The sequence below is a fragment of the Acomys minous genome, assembly GCF_964271855.1.
Source record: "Acomys minous genome assembly, chromosome: 3".
Classification (NCBI taxonomy): domain Eukaryota; kingdom Metazoa; phylum Chordata; class Mammalia; order Rodentia; family Muridae; genus Acomys; species Acomys minous.
In genome coordinates, this window is record NC_140485.1 from 135,972,393 (window position 1) to 135,992,224 (window position 19,832).

At 43.6% G+C, this 19,832-nt stretch overlaps 1 long non-coding RNA gene across 1 annotated transcript in view; it reads right to left on the bottom strand.

The window, feature by feature from the left end:
• Window positions 1–18,082, bottom strand: part of LOC311595086 — a 344,736-nt gene extending 326,654 nt beyond the window's left edge. Inside the window, exons 1-2 of the long non-coding RNA XR_014778308.1 lie at window positions 18,026–18,082; window positions 16,728–16,827 (exon numbers count right to left, since the gene is read on the bottom strand). This is a non-coding gene — a long non-coding RNA (uncharacterized lncRNA). The remainder of the gene's footprint in view (window positions 1–16,727; window positions 16,828–18,025) is intronic.
• Between the last annotated feature and the right edge of the window lie 1,750 nt (window positions 18,083–19,832).

Sequence of the window (19,832 nt, forward strand, 5' to 3'; positions counted from 1 at the left end):
CAAGCACCCTTGGCCCTCTGAGCCCTGTCAAGTGCAGTTCAAAAGGCTGAAATGAGAGACCAAGTTCACCTGTGAGCGGCTCTCTAACGGGCAACTACCTCCTCTCTGCTTCCATTCCTTTCCTCCTTTCCCCCTCACGCTGAGGAATAGCAGGCAGTAGAGGATATAAAGGAGGCCGCGGTTTTATTTAGTCTGCCTAAGAAGTCACCTTTTATGCAATTCTGAGGTACATATAATTACAGGTGCGGGTAATGTGCTTAAGTACTTAGGGGAAGCAATTGTACATGAAAGATAACTTCCTAACAGACAGCTTTGGTACAGCCGAGCTGGCAGCTCCGGCCTCCAGAATCCTGCACACTTCTGTCTGTGTACTTCTGTCTTCCTGTTCTAGCAGGTCTCAGCTCTGGATTGTGCAAATACTGGGCTGGGAGTTCAGCTAGCCCCACCTCCCAAGGGCCACACATAGTAGAATAAGTCTTCAAGTGTCTTGAAGTTGACCAAAGGAGCTCAGCAAAAGACCCCCAAAGAAAGCCAGGAAAGAAGGTTTGAAATTAATCTAAAAACTGACAGTGAGAGACCATGTGCTAGAACTTCATCACAGATGAGGAGTCAGTTTAAGGTATTTTCAAATGACAAGGAGATTTTATTTTATTTATTTAATGTTTGTTTGTTTGTCTTCTTTTGTTTTTCAAGACAGGCTTTCTCTGTAGAGCTCTGGCTGTCCTGGACTCACTTTGTAGACGAGGCTGGCCTCAAACTCACAGCGATCTGCACCTGCCTCTGCCTCCCGAATGCTGGGATTAGACAAGGAAATTTGAATAGGAAGAGATTCTAGAAGCTGCATCAAGCAGGTTGGATGAGCTTGTAGATCTAGAGACCAGTCAGTGCCCTACTGAGGGTCTCCTTGGTGAGGAGCAGGGACACGCCAGCCTTGCTTCAGAACAATGTCACTTCTTCACAAACTTAGACCAACAACAACCACAGGAACACATTTCCTTACCAAAGGCCACTGAAATACATGGGGGAGATAGATAGATAGATAGATAGATAGATAGATAGATAGATAGATAGATAGATAGACAGACAGACAGACAGACATCATTTAGGAGAATCTAACATAGAAGGATCCAGCCCATTGGAAGAGAGAATGAGAAGAAAATGAAGGGGAAGAGAAATGAGTTTTAAAAATCAGTGAACTAGCACTCAAGTCTCCTCTCTCACCTTCTCTCCACCCCTCTCCCTCCATCTTCCTCCCTCACCTGCCTCTCCCTGATCTGTACCTCTGTGTGTCAATGTCACTTTTCTGTCTCTCTGCCTTTCTGTCTCTCTGTGTCTCTCCATATATCTCTCTCTCCTTCTCTCTCTCTCTCTTTCTCTCTCTCTCTCTCTCTCTCTCTCTCTCTCTCTCTCTGTGTGTGTGTGTGTGTGTGTGCGCGTGTGCGTGTGCGTGTGCGTGTGTGTGTGTGTGAGAGAGAGAGAGAGAGAGAGAGAGAGAGAGAGAGAGAGAGAGAAAACTACATAGCTAGAAGAAACAAACAAACAAACAAAACAAACCATCTGGTGAGAACAATGGCCGGACAGACGCACAGACGGGAGGGACATGGGGATATCTCAGCTTGAAAGGTCTTTGGCCCTTTAAAGACTGAAACACACTGGGTTTGGCTTGGTTTGTGGTCAGAGCAGGAGCATTTTTGTGAATGTAAGCACAATTACTGATATCATCTCTTGGTACTTACTCCATGTTCTTGCTAAAATGGGACCAAGAACACCCCGTCCCTGTCCGAACAGGTTGTTGTTAATGGTCTGGAAAAAGCAGCAGGCCAGAACCTGGACTAGATGGGGTAGTTTATAGCCTGCGTTTTCCAGTGCTTTCTTGGAATCATCCTCTGGCTTTCTGGAGAGCAAAAGAAAGTCTACCCTGTGACTTTACTGGCTTTTATTTAACTGTTCCTCTCCTATTGGCATGCTTTCTAACTGCTCCTACCTTTCAATACCAGCTTTCAGCACCCAAACATATCGTTGTTGATTAAACATTACGGGGGGGAGGGGAGGCAGGGGCAGCCTAAATGACACTGTCTGTATTGTTTAACTCACTACTACAGAACAACCAACGAAGACTGGCTTTCTGATTCTCCGTGTACCTTATAGCTTTCATCTTCAGTGTCACCTCCTAATCCAAAATGACTGCTGGACCACCAACTGTCTCATGCACTTAGAACGTCTAAAAGACGGACCCCAGGCTGAGTCAGCCGTCCGCAAGCTGCCTTCCTGAAGGTCCTACACAACACTTCTGCTTAGATGCGTCAGGCAAAACCTAGTGGCGATGAACAGGGACTGTCGTTCTGCTGTACTGCCGTGCATGCACACCCTGGCTCTCATCCCTAGCACGGCGTAAGCCACATGGTAACACGCACCCATAATCCCAGCACTGGGAGGTGGAGGCAGGAGGATGGAGTTGAAGGCCATCCTTGGTTACATAGTACATGAAATGTTTGAGTCCCTGTCTCAACAACAACAACAAAAAAAAAAAGATGTTCTGAGTCCATTGCTATCCCAAGTAAAACTGGACGCTGGGGGGACAAACTTAAATGAAGCCTTTCATTTACGCAGCAAGTGTTTACTGAATGTCAGTACTCTGGTCTGCAGTATTTATCCTCAGCCTTCATGTAACCTTCCCTCGGGACCTTGACAACGCTGTCCCCAGAAGCCCCATCTGCTGCCTTCAAGAAGTGGCAGCAACATGTCCCTGCTTAGGCTTCTCTCAACAGATGTTTAGTTTCCACGTCCCTAAACTCCCAGGAGTACATGTAAAGCATGTGACTTCCCACATGCAACAAGACCAATGGGGAGATAGGGAGGAAGGGATGAGGTACTGTGCTACTCTGTTTGTTTCTATTTTTCGAGACAGGGTTTCTCTGTGTAGCCTTGGCTGTCCTGGACTCACCTCAAACTCACAGCAATCCTCCTGTGTCTGCCTCCTGAGTGCTGGGATGAAAGGCATGCAAGCGCCACCACCCCAGGCCGGCCTGGCCTTTAAGAATGTTCTCAAGCTCAGCGTTTGTCCTCTGTGGTGGCTTTGAACTACATTTCCCAGCATTCCATTCTCTCTACAGGTCTATGCTCAGGTTAGTTAACATTTGGCCTCTGTGGTGGCTTTGAACTACATTTCCCAGCATTCCCTTCTCTCTACAGTTCTAGGCTCGGTTAGCTAACATTTGGCCTCTGTGGAGGCTTTGAACTACATTGCCCAGCATTCCCTTCTCTCTACAAGTCGAGGCTCAGGTTAGCTAACTTTTGGCCTCTGTGGTGGCTTTGAACTATACTCCTCAGCATTCTCTTCTCTCTACAGTTTTAGGCTCCTGTTAAACACCTTTGGCCTATGATTTTGCACAAATAAGTGAAAAGCGGTCATAGTTTTGATGCTGGTTGCTCACTGATCTGTTGTCCTGCCCATACATCTAGGCTTTCTGATTCCTGTCAGATCTCCCCAGTGCGCTAAAAGCTACCCCATGCCCTCTCATGTGGAACAGCTGCACAGGACTGGACATCAGTGTCCCTGTAGGCCACCCACAGTGAGTCTGGAGCCAGTGAGAGCCAAGACAAGCTAAAAGTTTGTTCTTAAAGGTTCCAACCATCCTTGTTGACCACGGTTCATCTCACAGGTTTGTTTTTTTTCCTTGCTTTTCTTCACCTCATGTGTTCTTTCCTACAACCAGTCTAGGTGGTCCTTAGTAGACTCAGTCCCAACAATAAATGCTGAGAAACATCCTGCATGGGCTGTCTCCACGAGTCCCCAAAGCAGCAGCAGCCGAACCTTCAGTAGACCCCCTCCCACACATCACTTCGAAGCCTGCCCACAGCATTACCTACTGGGTTTCCCACTCCTTTCACAGAGTATAGAACTGGGGCAAAATACTAACCCCAACAAAAACCTATATTTTCTCAAAACTCTTTGTAAGTCCATGCTATGTGATCTAGCACCTTCTTGAAAACGTTACTGCATATGATGGCTAATATTTGTTTCAGCATTTTGTACAGCTACAGAAATTCAGAGAAGGGAAGGATTGTTACGTGTTGTCATATATAATAGCAAACAGGCTACAGGTTACAGAGGATATATATATAGCAATAGGGAGGTATGTAGATAGATGACAGATAATTAGATGATTCAAAGATAGATCATAGAGTCATAGATACATGGATAGATAATAGGTAGATGATAGATAGATAGATAGATAGATAAATAGATAGATACATACATACATACATGCATTAATACATACTACACACGCACATACTGCATACATGCATACATGCATACATACATACATACATAGAGAGATGACAGTAAAAAAAAGTCCAATTTCTTCCATAAAAGATTGTAGGGAAAATGACTATTTACATGCATGAGAATGAAATTATCCCCTGCCTCACAAAATCTGCACAATTTAGTCCAAAGCAGAGTGAAAACATAGATACAAAATCAGAAACTCTAAAACTGCTAGAAGAATACAAAGTAAAGCACCCATGACTTTGGTCTGAACAACAATGCTTCCTATAACCTCAAAAACAAGAGAAACAAAATAAAAAACAGACAAATGGGATAGAGAACATTCTACACCGTAAAAAAAAAAACATAAAACAAAGAGATAGTGCTATGGAATGAGAGAAAATGTTGGAAGCCATGTATCTGAGAAGGGATAAATTTTCACTGTATATTAGGAATGCAAACATTCAGTAATAGGAAAACAAATATCCTGATTTAAAAAGACAGGCAAAATGGGCTGCTGAGCTGGCTCAGGAGTTAAGAACACTTGTTGCTCCTGCAGAGGACCCAGGTTTGATTGCCACCCTCTTCTGACTCTGCAGACACCAAGTATGCATACGGTACACATACAGGCATGCAGGCCAAACACTCACACAAACAGGACGAAATTGATAAACCTAATTAAAAGTTGTTAAGTGGGCAAAGAAGATGAATGGGTCCCTCTCAAAAGGAGATACATAGATGACCAACAGGGACATGGAAAAATGCTTCATAAACTGTAATCACAAGATAAAAAAGTCAAACTACAGCCAGAGTAAGGGAATACTACATAGCTCTTTAAATGGCCTCTATGAAAAGAACTACAGCTTCGAGCACTATGGGCGAGCATGCAAAGCAAAGGTAACTGCTGGGAAGTACGCAAATCAGCACAGCCAAAATCCAAACGGGGTTGGTGGGAACTCGGATTCAAGGTCTCTTGCTCTCCAGAAAAGCCCCCTCGGGCTCTGAACCCTCCCTTCAGCCTCCCCAAAGTGCTTCCTAAAAATCAAAAACAGGTTGTAATGCTTTTATAATAAATATATTTGAAATATTGTTACATAAATACTATAAATAAAAGAATCAGGAAGAGATAAACCCCCCAAATGAAAAGCAAATAAAGGCTGTCCTTGGTACGTGTTAAGAGACAACACAAACTGTAAAGAAAAATGTTGAGGCACAAGAGGCGTTCAGTGCTCGGCGATAAAAGGAAAAGCCCATCTGGAAGGCATTATGTTTAAAATTTATTTAATAAAGTAACCTCAAAATATATTTTTAAAAATGTTGGAATTACAAGGACAAATGGACTAATTCAAATATGTTGTGCAAGATTCTAGCACACAACTATGAGCATTTGGAGAATTAAGTAGACTTTTAAAAGGAAATAGAAAAGACGTCAAAGATTCTTGTAGAAGAATGCAAAACAGCAACCCGTTAGAGAGATGGGGAGATGTGTGTTGGAACATCCTGAATTCTCTAATTAGGAAATGCACACAGTTTCCAATACGCAGAAACCACTTCTTTGAGCATTCAGAGAAGCGGCCAGCATGGCCAGGACATGGTGCAGCAGGATTTGAAAGCTCTCCACTGACTCTTGACAGCAGCTGTGGGACTTTTATTAGCAGCATCATGTTCTGTTCAAGACCAAGATGCCTAATCAGAGACAAAGAAGGAGAGAGCACTGAAGAGGCTCAGTAAAGGGGAAAGGGCACTTGAGAGCTGATGCTGGCACTCCTCCAAATCAAGCCAGGGCCCGCATGCTCCTATAGGGTATGTTGTTGTGGGTTGTTTTTTGTTTTTTGTTTTTTTTTTTTTAGTGGGTTAAGATGAGAATTTATCTACACTTAAGGTCAAGGCCATACACTATGGGACAAGTGCCCTCAAAGGCACCCTTCACTAAAGTGGGCATCAGTGAAGGCGACAAGATTTTGCAGAAGGCACACAGAATCCAAGAAACTGGAGCTGAATTTGCAGTGTCCTTGGGAGCAGAGCCATTCTCTACAGCTCGGGAGGGGTGGCAGTCGCGCGGCCTTCCATCCACTGTCCTGGCACACCTGTTCCGCACTCTCTGCCCTCGGCCCAGCTGCCTCCCACACCTCCAGGGCATCACTCCACCTGACCGGCACAATGGCGGCCAGCTCTAACTGTCATCGTTTTGGATCCTTGGAAAAGAGCCAACCCATGCAAATCCTACACCTCCAAACGGCTTGCTGCTGTGATCTCCAAAATCTCACAAATCCAACAGGGTAACCATGAGAAGCCTCCCCTAGACCTTGGGCAACACGAACGACTCTACTCAGTTTCTAAGAAGAACGTAAGAGCGGAATTTTGCAAGAAGGACAAGACGCGACGGTTGGCCAGTCAGAAGTACTTAGGACAGACACCGCGATTTCTTGGATATTCAGTCAACAAGCACTGAGCAAATATTTGTCACGTGTACGGAAGTAACCCAGAGAAAGAGTTAGAACAGGGAGCTGGAGTGCATCCCTGGGGAAAGCTATGCTTCTTCTACTGTGCAAAACACAAAGATCCATGTTGCTGAGAGCTCTGAACACATCCAAGAAAGATCTACCCACACCATCCTTGAGGTACCCACCGCCCTGGCTTGCAAATACTCCATGCTTTCTCGTTACCTCTGGGAACAGTCGTTTCCTCTTAGAATATGACTTGCAGGGGGAAAAAAAAAACTAGAAATCCATATTTACTGTGTTTATTTTCAACAAGTTTACAAGCCACCCAGTCAACTTGAACCTGTGTAATACGGAGACTGGGCCTTACCAACGCACACAGGCAGAAGTAGGCAGAGTCAGGGGCCTGCAGCCCGCCATACTTTTACATCCAGAACCACCCGTTCCTCACACAGCACCGCTGCTGGATCCGGACAGTACCCTTCCTTTGCTCTGCCTACACAAAGAATATCCCAGATGTATTCGTCCCAATTTACTACATTTCCACAAAGAGTAGAATACTGCTTCCTGATGAAAAAGCAAGAGAACGGGAAGAGAACTTAATTTGCTGCACAGACTTAGTGAAGAAGGAATTCCTGCATTCCTAGTAACTCTCCTGTGAGGACCAGAAAAACCCTCAGCCCAACCAGCGAAACTCCCCAGGCACGGTCCCAGTTCACCTGCTTTTAATTTGCCCTGTCCATGGCCATGAGTTTTTTTGTTTTGTTTTGTTTTGTTTTGTTTTTAAGGTCAAAGTCAGAAAAACAAAACCAGAAGAAAACTCAAGTCAATTATCTTTTTATTAAAAGGATGGGAGGGTGCTCGGGGCCAGTCCTGTGCTGGGGACCAAGAGGTGACAGCATTAGTTCCCCCTTGCTCCTTCTCCACTGGGAAGTGATTTTATTTTGGAGGTATCTCCACATAGAGCTGGCCAAAGCCCAGCTTTCTGGCCATGGATCATTGGACCAAGACAGAGTCCACGTAGCTTGTTTGCAAACTGGGCGTCTTTGGGTTGGAGAGGTTAAAGATTCCCTTGGGAAGGAGTGCTGGAGGCTCCATGCAAATCCACTGGGGCCACTGGGACTCAGCCAGCCATAGAGGGAAATCTGATCTCACTCAGCCCTCTGAAATCCTTCCAGAAGGTTCCCTTAGAAACATCCACAGAAAGGCTACTTTCCGGCACGGCTGCCTCCTAGCTAATCCTGCCTGGAGACTCTGAAGTCAGCCATGGTAAACGTCAGAGGTGGAACTTGGCTGCTGTGCTACCTGACTTCCTAGAAGAAATATATTCTTCAGGTTGGTGATTTTAAGTATGACATCTTTCTAATGTTCTGTCCCTAGAGTTTGTCTTCCTAAGGTCTCTTTCCCCATAATGCAAATAGATCAAACTCAGTACAGCATTCATCAAACTGGGGCCTGTTGACCTTCGTAATTTATCTTCTTCTCGGAGTAGTTAATGTATGTCTTGCCAATCACCTTTCACCCACAAGGATCCATACAAGCTCCCCAGGACTTGTCTCCACTGTGGCGCCACTGTACTCAATACACTGATTAGCCATGGAACCCCTGCCCTCGTCCATCCTGTAAGGGTTTTAACATCACATATCTCCCAATTCTAAAAATTAAGTGATAAAATGTAACTATCTGGCATACTACAATCACAATTATTTCAAGCAAAGAACCATGGGAGTGTGGTAAAAGTGGTAGGAAACAGTGGGGTGAGGAACAGAATCTTCACACAGCCTCCGAGGATCCCCCAGGAGATGTCCAACACAACTGCCTTACTGAGAAGAAAACTGCAGGACACTGTCCAAGTCAAAGAACCGAGGTTAATCCAGGAGACACCCTTATCTGGTTTCCCTCTTCTCAGTTTCGGTTACCCAGTCCACCAAGGTCTAAAAACATTAAATGGAAAAAAATTCTAGAAATAAACAATTCATAAGGTTTAAAAAAAACTGTACTATAACGTTGTCATAATTGTTCCTTTCATCATTAGCTATTTTGTTTATCTTTTACTGCGCCCGACTTATAAATTCCACTTTGATGAATGTATGCATGCTGTTGTGGCTTGAGTGCTCCCGTAGGCTTGTGTGTTTGAACACTGGCCACCACTCGGTGGTGCTGTCGGGGGAGGTTGTAGAACCTTTAACAAAGGAGGTGTGTCCTAGGGTTGGGTCTTCTGGGTTACATGCTGATCCCAGTTCCTGCCTGACAGACCTGCTAAGATGCAAGCAGGCAGCTTCACACTTGCACTTCCCCATCCATGAGACTCCATAATAACGCCATGCACACACAGCACCACCTGATTTCAAGCCCCTGTAAGGGCTAGAAGCAGACACTGGGACATTAGCACTGCTGGAAAGATGTGTGCCACACTTAGGAAAAACAGTTCTGAGGAGAACACATGTGAACAGCACCCTTCACAACCAGAATTTGTCCCATAGAGACAAGAGACAAAGTCATGTAAAAATATTATACAAAATAGTTGACTCGTGGACCATAAAAATGTCAGAGTATGGGCTGGAGAGATGGCTCAGTAGTTAGAGTACTGCCTGCTCTTCCAGAAGACCTGGGTTCAATTCCCAGCACCCACATGGTGGTTTACAGCTGTCTGTAGCCAGGCATGCATGTAGAACACAAACATACCTATGGACAAAACACCCATATATACTAAATAAATATATGAATACATAAACATCTGTAGATGTCAAAGTGATACTAAGAGGTAATAAAATACCCCCCCCCCCAATACCTAGAACTTGTGACCAGGTTACAGTATGTAACAGAAGGGCCCTTACAGTTGGGGAAATTAAAGCCATCTAATGACATGAAGCCTTAAGGGAAAAGCTGGTTTGGCATGCTGCGCTCAGGAAGATGAAAGGACATCTGAGAGATGTGCTGGGCATGAGAACTCAACGAGCCACCTTGGCTTTGATGGGAGAAGAGGGTCCAGGCATCAAGCACCAATGACACCAGGAGAGATTCTTCCTCAGAGCCTGTGGAAGGAACTCAGCTTTGTTCACTATAAGACCATGGGAGATTTCCAACATCAGAAAGCCTATAAATTTGTGTTGCTAAAGCTGTCAGTTTCATGTTTAGCAATAGAAAACTAATACAGCCAGGAAAGAAAGACAAAGGGAGGATGATGAGGAACCTTTACAGATTAGAGGAGACTAGCAAGGCATGGCAACTAAGCAAGAGGTGTGATTCTGCAGCAAAAGCAACAGGGAACGTGTGAAAGGTGTGGAGTTGTAGCAAGGCACAGACCTGTAGTCTTAGCATTTGAAAGATGGACCCAGGAAGATCAGGAGTTCAAGGTCCTCCTTGGCTACATAGCAAATTCTAAATCAGACTAGAATATATAAAACTGTGTCTCAAAAAAAACAAAACAAAACAAAAATGAGTTGGAGTGCTTTAAATCACACACTGCTTTTGCCAAGAACCTATGCTTGATTCCCAGCACCCATCTCAGGAGGTTCACAACCACCTGTAACTGCAGCTACACGGGATGCTAACTCCTCCAAACCCTAAGGGCACCTGTACTCATATGCACACAACACACACACACACAAACACACACACACACTTAAAAATACTAAAAATAGAGATAGAGGAGATGGGTTCATAGTTAAGAGCACTTGGCCCTCTTGTAGAAGACCAATACCCACATGGCAGTTCACAACCTGTTGGGGGATGGTCTGATGTATTTTGATGCTAAGTACTGCTTGTTGTTTCTGTGATCCACTATTAATAAAAAGTCATCCCCCCTGGGCAGGGCAGAGGAGCTAGAGGTGTGGCTAAGGTTCCAGAGAGAAGGGGGGGGGAGGGGGGATTCTGGGAAGAAAAAAGACTACCACAGGAGGAAGGAGAAAGATCCAAGAGGAGAAGAAGGCCGCCATGGGTTAGATGGAGGAGAAGCACATGGCAAGCGTGGATGGGGAATTCAGCCCAGATGGAGAACATTAGCAAGTATTTGGGATTATGGATGGGAGGTAGCTTGATAGAAATTGGTAGAAGCAGATGGCATAGGGTTGAGGCAGGGATCCCATACTGCCCCACTATGGGAAGTAGTTTAGAGGATTAATGTCTGCCCTGCTCCAGGTTAACTAAGGCTATTTTAAAATATAACAAGTGTCAATGCCTTAATTGATTGCTAGCCGGACATACTGATCATACTGGTAATACTGATAATTTAAAAACAGTAACAACCAAGTGTAATTCCAGTTCTGGGGGACCTGACACCCCCTTCTGGCCTCTGGGAGAACTATGCATAGGTGGCACACTGTCTTACTCACTGTTTTATTGCTGTGAAGAGACACCACGACAGGCAATTCTTCCAAAGGAAAGCATATAATTAGGAACTTGCTTAGAATTTCAGAAGCATTGTGGTATACAGGCAGACATGGTCCTGAAAAAGTAGCTGAGAGTTTTGCATCTTGATTCATAGGCAGAGAAAGGAATTCTGGGATTGGTATGCACTTTTGATACCTCAAAGCTCATCCTCAGAGACACACTTCCTCCAACAAGGCCACACCTCTTAATCCTTCCAATCCTTTCAAATAGTGCCACTCCCTGGTGACTAAGCATTCAAATATAGGAGCCTATGGGGGCAATTCTTATTGAAACCAGCACATGTCATGCATACATGCAGATAAAGCACTCATACACATAAACCAAAAATAAATAAATATTATAAATGACCATAAATTTAAAAATCTTAAGGCACAAAACAAACAAAAATATGTGTACTTGTAAAATATTTCGGAAAATGCATATATACATGCAGGCACATGTATGAGTTTGGGCAATTCAATGATCTGATGTATGTGAATTCCACAGCACAAGGTTGAGCACCTAGTAAGTTTTATATGAGGCTGGGCCTCTGCAAGGTGAGTCCTATCTAGAAGGCTATGAGAAAGGACACTGTCTAAACGGTCACCTGCAGACTCCTCCAGTCAGCTGCTGGGAGCCCATTGTTAGGGGTCAATCATCTTATGATTAGTGTTATTTCTTGTCTAAACTCACTGGCTTTTATCTAACACTCAGAGTTTGGGATTCATACAGACCCATTAGACCTGGGCTGAGACCAGACACCTGTGATAAGAGGAAGAAATCGACAGGAAGGGGTGGATTGCAGAGACAATGTGTTGCTCCAAGGATAAGAGCTACAAACTTGGTAGGCACCAAGTTAAACAGTGCTCTGGTCACTATGAACCTACTCTAGTCTCTAAAGATGTTATATAAAGAGGAGGTTACCAACAGAGGGACTAGAATTAGACTGACAGCATGTGTCTCAGCAGCAACACTGAATCCAGGAAGATGATGAAGTGTTTTTAATATAGGAAGAAGGGTGCTTTGAACCTATGTTATATTTAGCTGAGCTGCCATTCAAATGTACAGGCATAATAAAAGCATTCCTGGGAAGAGATACCTTAAAGCCTGCTGCAGAATAGCCCACATTGAAAATGTCTTTAGGGGAAAAAAAACTCAAATATGAAAATAAAGCCAAGAAAAGCGTCAAAAATATAGGCAGCAAGGAATTAAATTCCATTATTGTCTCAACTTCTGAAAAAAATTGGATAAAGGTAAGAAGGCATACTGACAACAGAAAAAGGAAATTATAAATAATATTTCTTGGAAAACCTCTTACAATAAGAATATTGAAACTTATTGGCTGTAGTGCGGTAAGGATGAACAGATAAGTGAAACGCAAACACCAAGGAGAGTAAAGGCAGAACACGAAATGATCGAAGTCATAGAAGAAACGTCAATCCATTTCACAATGAGCAGGAAAATAAAAATATAGGAAGGAAATGGAACGCTCAGCAGAAGTAAATCTTACTATAATTACAGCGAATATCAACGCTCCAATGTGCAATAAAATGATCCTCTGTTATACATACATATCTTTTAAAATTTCCTTCGGTGATGTTTTATAGATTTCAGTGTACAAATCTGTCATCTAAGTATTTCATAATAAATAAAATTAACTGCAGTCTCTTCATTTTTAAGATTCACCATATTTTTAAATTATGTGCATTTGTGGGTATCTATGTGTGTATGTAAGTCACAGCGCCCTCATATGACAGAAGAGGGTGTTGCATGCCCTGAGGTAGGATTATGGGTTGTTGTGAACTGCCTGACATGGGTGCTGGGAACTGAACTCAGCTCCTCTGCAAAAGCAGCAAGCACCTTCAGCTGCTGAACCAGCCCTCCAGTCTCCTGTTTTCTTTCTTTTAAAGTTACTGTCTGTTGCTGTGATTTTCATTTCCGAGAGATTTTTCTTGCCCTATTGACCTCTTCCCCTCTTTAAATAACAAATAGAAACTTATTCTTAAGCTTTGGATGCAATCTCTCTGAGCATTTGAGTAATATATTTCCAGAAGTTTCTTCTCCCAGTGCTTTCCCACCATGAGCACTGCTTCCTGTTTGTTTTGATCTCCAACCTCTGCTGTAGAAATTTTCCTCCTTGGTCATCTTAGCTGCCTGGGTCAGGCATGAGGCCTGACTCTTCACTCTGGGGTGATCTAGTCAGGTGTGGATCTGAGGCAGGGGAGCAGAGCCTCGTCTTTCTTCTTGAGTAGTGCGGGCCCCTCTTGCCCGCAGATTTGAGTCTGTCTGCAGACTCTCTGTGCCTTTTATGGTGCCTGCAGAATTCTGATGCTTCTCAGCTTTCCCATTATTTCAGACCCTGAGATTTTGCCAAATGGCAAGTGAACGTGGGCTTCTGGTCTTTTCTCCCAAAGTCAATGCCAAAGTAACTAGAAACTAGAGGAACTGAACAACTATGTCAAAATGACCAAAAAAAAAAAAAGGGAAAGGCTGCTGTGGAGCAGGGAGCCCATGGGCTGGGCCCACTCTGGGACAGTCAGATGGAACGTAGTCTAGGTGGTTAACAGGCTCTTGGTAGGACACACCCTGGGCTCTGCTTGATGACCCCTATTTGACAGTCCTCAAGCACTTACCTTAGACCCTTGTCTCCTCCATGCCTTCAGCACCAGGACTTTACAACCCAGCAAGTTATGTTTTCTTCAACCTCAGTGCAAGTTAGGATCAGCAAGGCCATCCACTCCAGACCAGTGAGTGAACTGTTCTCTCTGGATATGGGACCGACACTTTCCCAGAGTTAACTCTTTGCCGTGAGGCTCTGTGAGAGATAGCTGGCATTCAAGAGTGCTAATCCAGAGGAGTCCCCAGGGGTGCTCTCTGTGGGGCTCTCCTCTGTGGCTGGGCTTCATCTATCCAGGCTGTGGCTTGTTGTGGCCTCTGCCACACCTCCCTGGCCTTCCCATAGATTACTGCCTTGTACTTCCAAGGTAAAGAGCCCAGGAGTGGGGAAGGCATGTCTATCAGGAGCATGGGATGCCTGAAGAATATCCTGTCTTACACGAATAAAAGAAGCAAAGCCCCAAACCATACTGGGCCACACATGATTTTCTGAAGTAGGATTTAAAAAAAAAAAAAGATGAGCTAAAAGTTTAAAATAAAGGATATTTATAGAAAGAGTGAGGAGGGGAAAGAGGAGAACGAAAAATTGTCACAGAACAAATACAGAAAAATGAAATAGAAGGCAGAGCCTAAAAATAAGCCCTCAATATAAGGTTAACTGACTTTTAACAAAGGCACCAAAACTATCCAATGGGGGAAGGGAATACATGATGCTGGGGAAATCAGATACCATGAGTATCAAAATAAAACTGGACCCTAGGTCTATTCAAATGGATCAAAGACCTAAACTTAAAAACCTTTATAAACTCTTAGAAGAAATCACAGAGGAACACCTTTTCAACATGGATATGGATTTATTGGCTATGGCATTAAAAAAACAAGCAAAGAAAGTTAATCATAAAAAGTTTAAACTTTTGCACATCAACAGACACTATCAACAAAGAAAAACGGCATCCCACAGAGTGGGAGAAATGATGTGCACGCAACACATCTGCTAAGGGATCAGTAACCCTCAGCGGAAAAGGCTTCCTTTTGCCTTGCATTGCTCCGGATATATAATCTGTTAACATGTGTTGTCAGTCAACAATCAAAAGTAAAAACAACTCAATTCAAGAGTGGGCAAAGGACTAGAGTAGAAATTCCTCCAAAGAAGATGAACAGATGGCCGGAAAGCCCATGAAACGGGCTCAGTCAGTAGGACGACACAAGGCGAAGCTGTAGCTTCCCACACATTAGAATGGCTACTGTTAAAAGGATGGAGAGTAAGACGCTGTGGTGGAGACATGAAGAGAAGGCAACTCTCAGGCTTGGACGGTGGGAACAGAAACTAATACAGCTGCTCTGTGTCAAACGGTCTGATACATGCTTACATTTTAACCACAGACCTCATAAACTGGAAATTCAATTCTTGGTGTCTGCTCCAAAGAAATGAAAACAAGGATTCCAACAGATACTCATATGCCAGTGTTCATTTATCTTGTCCATAATAGTCAACAGATACAAGCAGCCCAAACGTCCACCAACAAGTGAGTGGGTATAAATTGTGGTACGTATATGTCCAGTGGAATATTATTCAGCCCTAAAAAGAACGATGACGGGTGAGATGGCTCAGCAAGTTAAAGGCCCTTGATGCCAAATCTGATGACCTGACTTAAATCCTCAGAACCACGTGGTGGAAGGAGAAAACAGACTATTACAAGTTGTGCTGTGACATCCACATACACACCATGGCACATGCATGAATATGTGCACACACACACACACACACACACACACACACACACACACAGAGTAAATAAATAAGTGTTGAAAATATAACTCATAATACATGGTACAATGTGAACCTTGAAAACGTGATGCAATGCAAAAACAAACCAGGCTCCCAAGGACAAACTGTACAGTGTTCCCATCATAAGGCACCTAAAACAAGCAAATCCACACAAACAAGAGCAGAATGAGGTAGCAGGAGCTGCGGAATCATCGCTTCCTGGGAGAAGAGAGTCTCTCTTTGGGATGCCGAAAGGTTCTGAAACAGGGTGGATAACTGCACCACGCGACTGATGGACATGCAGCATTTACACCGTAAGGAGGATTAAGATGGTGAGTTTTATGTTATGTGTGTTTCGCCACAATTAAAATCAATCAGTCAACAAAAGGATGAATGTAGAAATGAAAAGTTAGTAGAAAGTTGACAAATAAGAACAAAGAAATCTCCAAGGAAACAAAACAAACAAACAAACAAAAAGGAACCCTAGATGAAAGAAAGAAGAAAAAAAATTTAAGATGGGACTTGACAAAGAAGGGTATTATTTGTATTAATCATTGTTTTCCAGAAAGTTTGAGCCAAATGTTATAAACATATTTTTATTACATATGATTAATATACTATATAATTAATATTATACATGTTTTGTTATTATTTAATATGTGTTGTTATGTAATATTTAGTAATATATAATATTTGTGTATATATTTATATATGTATTAATAATATATTATATATATAGAGAGAGAGGGTTAGTAAAATAACAAGTTCTGGAGACTACAAAGCCACAAAACATCGCAGGCTGGAGACCCAGGAAGGCCATTGGTGTGATTCAGGCTGACTCCAATGTCCTGAGAATCTACAGGCTAGTAACCTGCCTTCCAGTCCAGGGTTGGAAAAGATGGGTGTTCCATCTTAAGAAAGGAAAATTAGGCCTTCCTCCACCTCTTTGTTCTAGTCCTAGACACCTAGACACCTAGACAGATGGAGTGATGCCCTCTGGCTCTTCGTATGAACCCAAACACCAAGTGCTCCTGGAAACACCCTCACCGACAGGGAATGCAAATGATGCTGTCTTACCAGCTATCTGGACATCACTTAGCCTGGTCCACTTGCCATGTAAAATTAGCAACATACAAATGATAGCAACTTCAGGGGTTGGCATGAGGGGTGGGTTCCTGATCAAACCATTCAAGCAACTTCCTTAAATTGAAGGAAATAAGCTTCCTTATCAAAAAATCCTACCAAGTACCCAGACTATCACCTGTAGATGGGCTTGCTCCAAGGTCATCGTGACATCCAGGAATCATGGAAGCAGCAAGCAGTCTCCATCCTGACAGTACCCAGCAGCTGTTGAGGAGGAACTAAAGAGAATAAACCAGAGCTGTGAGGATAGGGGGCAGCCAACCCGGAAGCAATCCATCGCACATCTGGTTGTGAGAAATGTCATTGGCTTGCTGGTGCCTGCAATGCTAGGAAGCGGCTGGTTCTCAGAAAAGAACCCAGCAGCACTGCAGAAACATCGCTCGCCAGTCCCGTGCCATGGAGGAAGCTCTGCACGCTATTGTTCCTGGATTCTGTTTCAAGATATTTCATAAACTGACGCGAAGGGGTGGGTATCTCCCCACACCTTCCAGGCAGGGACCCAGACATCTTCCTCTTTGACAATACTCAGGACACTGAAAGTGCCCAGGATGTGACAAGATTCCAGGGATGTCTTAGAATCTGGGCAGACAGTTCAAAACCTCGGTGTGACTCGGCCGTTGTCACCACAGACCCGGCGGCCTCTTTATACGCTCAATTGTCATATTTCAGCTCAGTTCTCATCCCATTGCAGTTAAAAATGAAAAGATTGTAGATGACTAATGAGACACAGTGCTTGCTCCATTGGGCCAGACTCTGCATTCTTAAGTGTCTGTCTTCAACAAACACAGGACAGGCAGACAATCACTGGCGTCGTTGTTCCTGACTTGTGGTAATTAATGGGAAAATTTCAAATTGTCTGAATCTCTATTTAAGTGATTTATATAATGGACCTTCAGGGTTGCTGTTACAATCTATCAAACCCATGATAAAGGAACTTAGGTGTGTTTATTGCCAGCTTGTAGAGAAAATAGCAGACTGGTAATGATAAAAACTCTTTTTTTGCCTGTTGGTTGCCTCATGGTTCTAACAATCTGTGTTTAGAATAGCAGGAGAGAATTCCTCACAGGAGGGAGGGTGGGTTGTTTTGTTTTGTTTCCCCCAGGGTACAGGCTGGTGGCTCATGATTTATGGTGGTGTTTCCTTACAAACTGCTGTAAGGAAAACCATTGCTTATCCACAAGGTAGGGTGCAATTTACCCATAAATGTTCAGGAATGAGACAGTGTGTGTTCAGGATTGATAGAACACTGTTTGGCTTTTTCCCCACCCTAGTTTTCTTACAACAAAAAGATGCTGTAAGAATTGAGGCTTAGGAGAATAGCTTGAGAAAGGCGGAGCCACCCAAGATAGTCTACCTGCATCTTAGGTAGATGCCAAGTAAAGACACAAAGCAGGGGGAGGACGTGACCCATCCCACCTCTGCATCAATGTGGTTCATATCTGTCATTGCAGAGCAGAGTCCTTAGAGAACCAGAACGTTCCTGTGGCCATTCAATTTCCTGTGCCTTCAGCCTGTTGGGGTGCATGGTCTGTCAAATGATAGTTGTTCAGTAAACATAGATTTTTAACCAATCTACCTAAGATGATAAGTCATATATATCTTAAAATAATACTGGTGTCCAATAAAGTTTTACTTGAAGAATATAAGAAGAAAAGTCTTTGCAATTAGAAAGCTGTTGTCATATGATTTCCACTCCCAAGCACAGCATCATTTTGCATTTTAGAATCCTAGTTATTTTCACACCTCTTAAGTGTTATAAATGTGCAATGTTTTGTCCAGTATATTTTGAAAGAACTTAAAGGAATAACATTTTTACACATACACTTCTGTAACTAACAAAGAATTTCCCAACTCAAGCAAGTTTCCTTTAGGAAAGTACGGACCATCTCTATCTACAGGAGATCTTTACGCCAGCGCTTTTACTCTTGTGCGTTTAGCCTCTGCATGATTTAAAGTATGTTATGTTTTTATGGTAGAAGTCAATCTTTGGTCGTGGTTCACAGAGACCACTCAGGTCTGTGAGGCCCTCTACTACGGTACCAGCATGTGTCCTGAAGTTTGCACGCTGCCCGGACTCTGCAATACGACAGCATCAGTAGCCTGGGACCTTAAGGGGATGATGAGGGAACAAGGAGGTCTCAATTTGTACTAATAGATTGATGCCAATGTCACATGGCAAGAGTGACTTTGTCATACAAGTGTTTGACCCCTCCATGTACTTCCTGTCTCTCAAGTGCTCACTCACCTGTGCTCTCTCTTCTGCTCTTCCCCTCCCCAACCCCCACCATCTAATGCCTCTGGTCATGTGGTGCCTTCCAGGATATACAGCACATTACAAAGCTGCCCCCTCCACTGATGTGACGTCTCCATCTTTTTCCCTGCTTCTAGAAACACGAGAAACTTTTTTTTTCTCTTTTTAAAATAATTTCCCAGTGTCTGGGATTCTGTTATAGCAATGAGAAACAAACTAACACGTTCTCAAAGCATGTTGGAGCCATTGTTGTTGTTTATTTGGTTGTACTGAAGTGTTAAATTACCATCCCAGCACTTGGGAGGCAGAGGAAGACAGATCTCTGTCAGTTCGAGGACAGCCTTGTCTACTGAGTGGGTTGCAGGGCAGCTACCGCTACACAAAGAAACCCTGTCTTGGGGGGCAATCTTCTTGCTCCATCTTATTGCTGAGCAATATCCCATGTGTTTCTTACCTCTTTAACAGTTGATGGATATTCTAGATACTGTGACTAAAGGTACTGTGAACTTTTTGTAAGCATTCATGTGGACATGAATTGTTCCCCAGGATACGTGACTATAGGATGGCTGGATCACGTATGAAAGAAGCATTAGGTATTCTTGTCATTACTGGGATAAACAAATTAAGAAGCAGTATCCATTTCTGGCCATAGCTTCATGACAGAGAAAGCTTGGTTTTGCCAGTGGCTCCTGTTCTTGAAGGGGGAACCATAAGACAGCTCACCCACAACATGGCGGCTGACCAGGAAGCAGAGGCCTCTGGCTAGAAGTGTTTAGCTCCACCCACTAATCCATCAACCTTATGTCAGCCAGCTGAGCCCTGTGCCTCAGAGGTTCCAGGGCCTCCTGGAATAGTACTACCAACTAGAGATGGAGACTCAAACGCATGTGCCTGTGGGGGGCATTCCAAACCGTACTAGTAGGCACAGGCCTTTTACTTAACTTTTTAATAATCTACTGAACCGATTCTGAA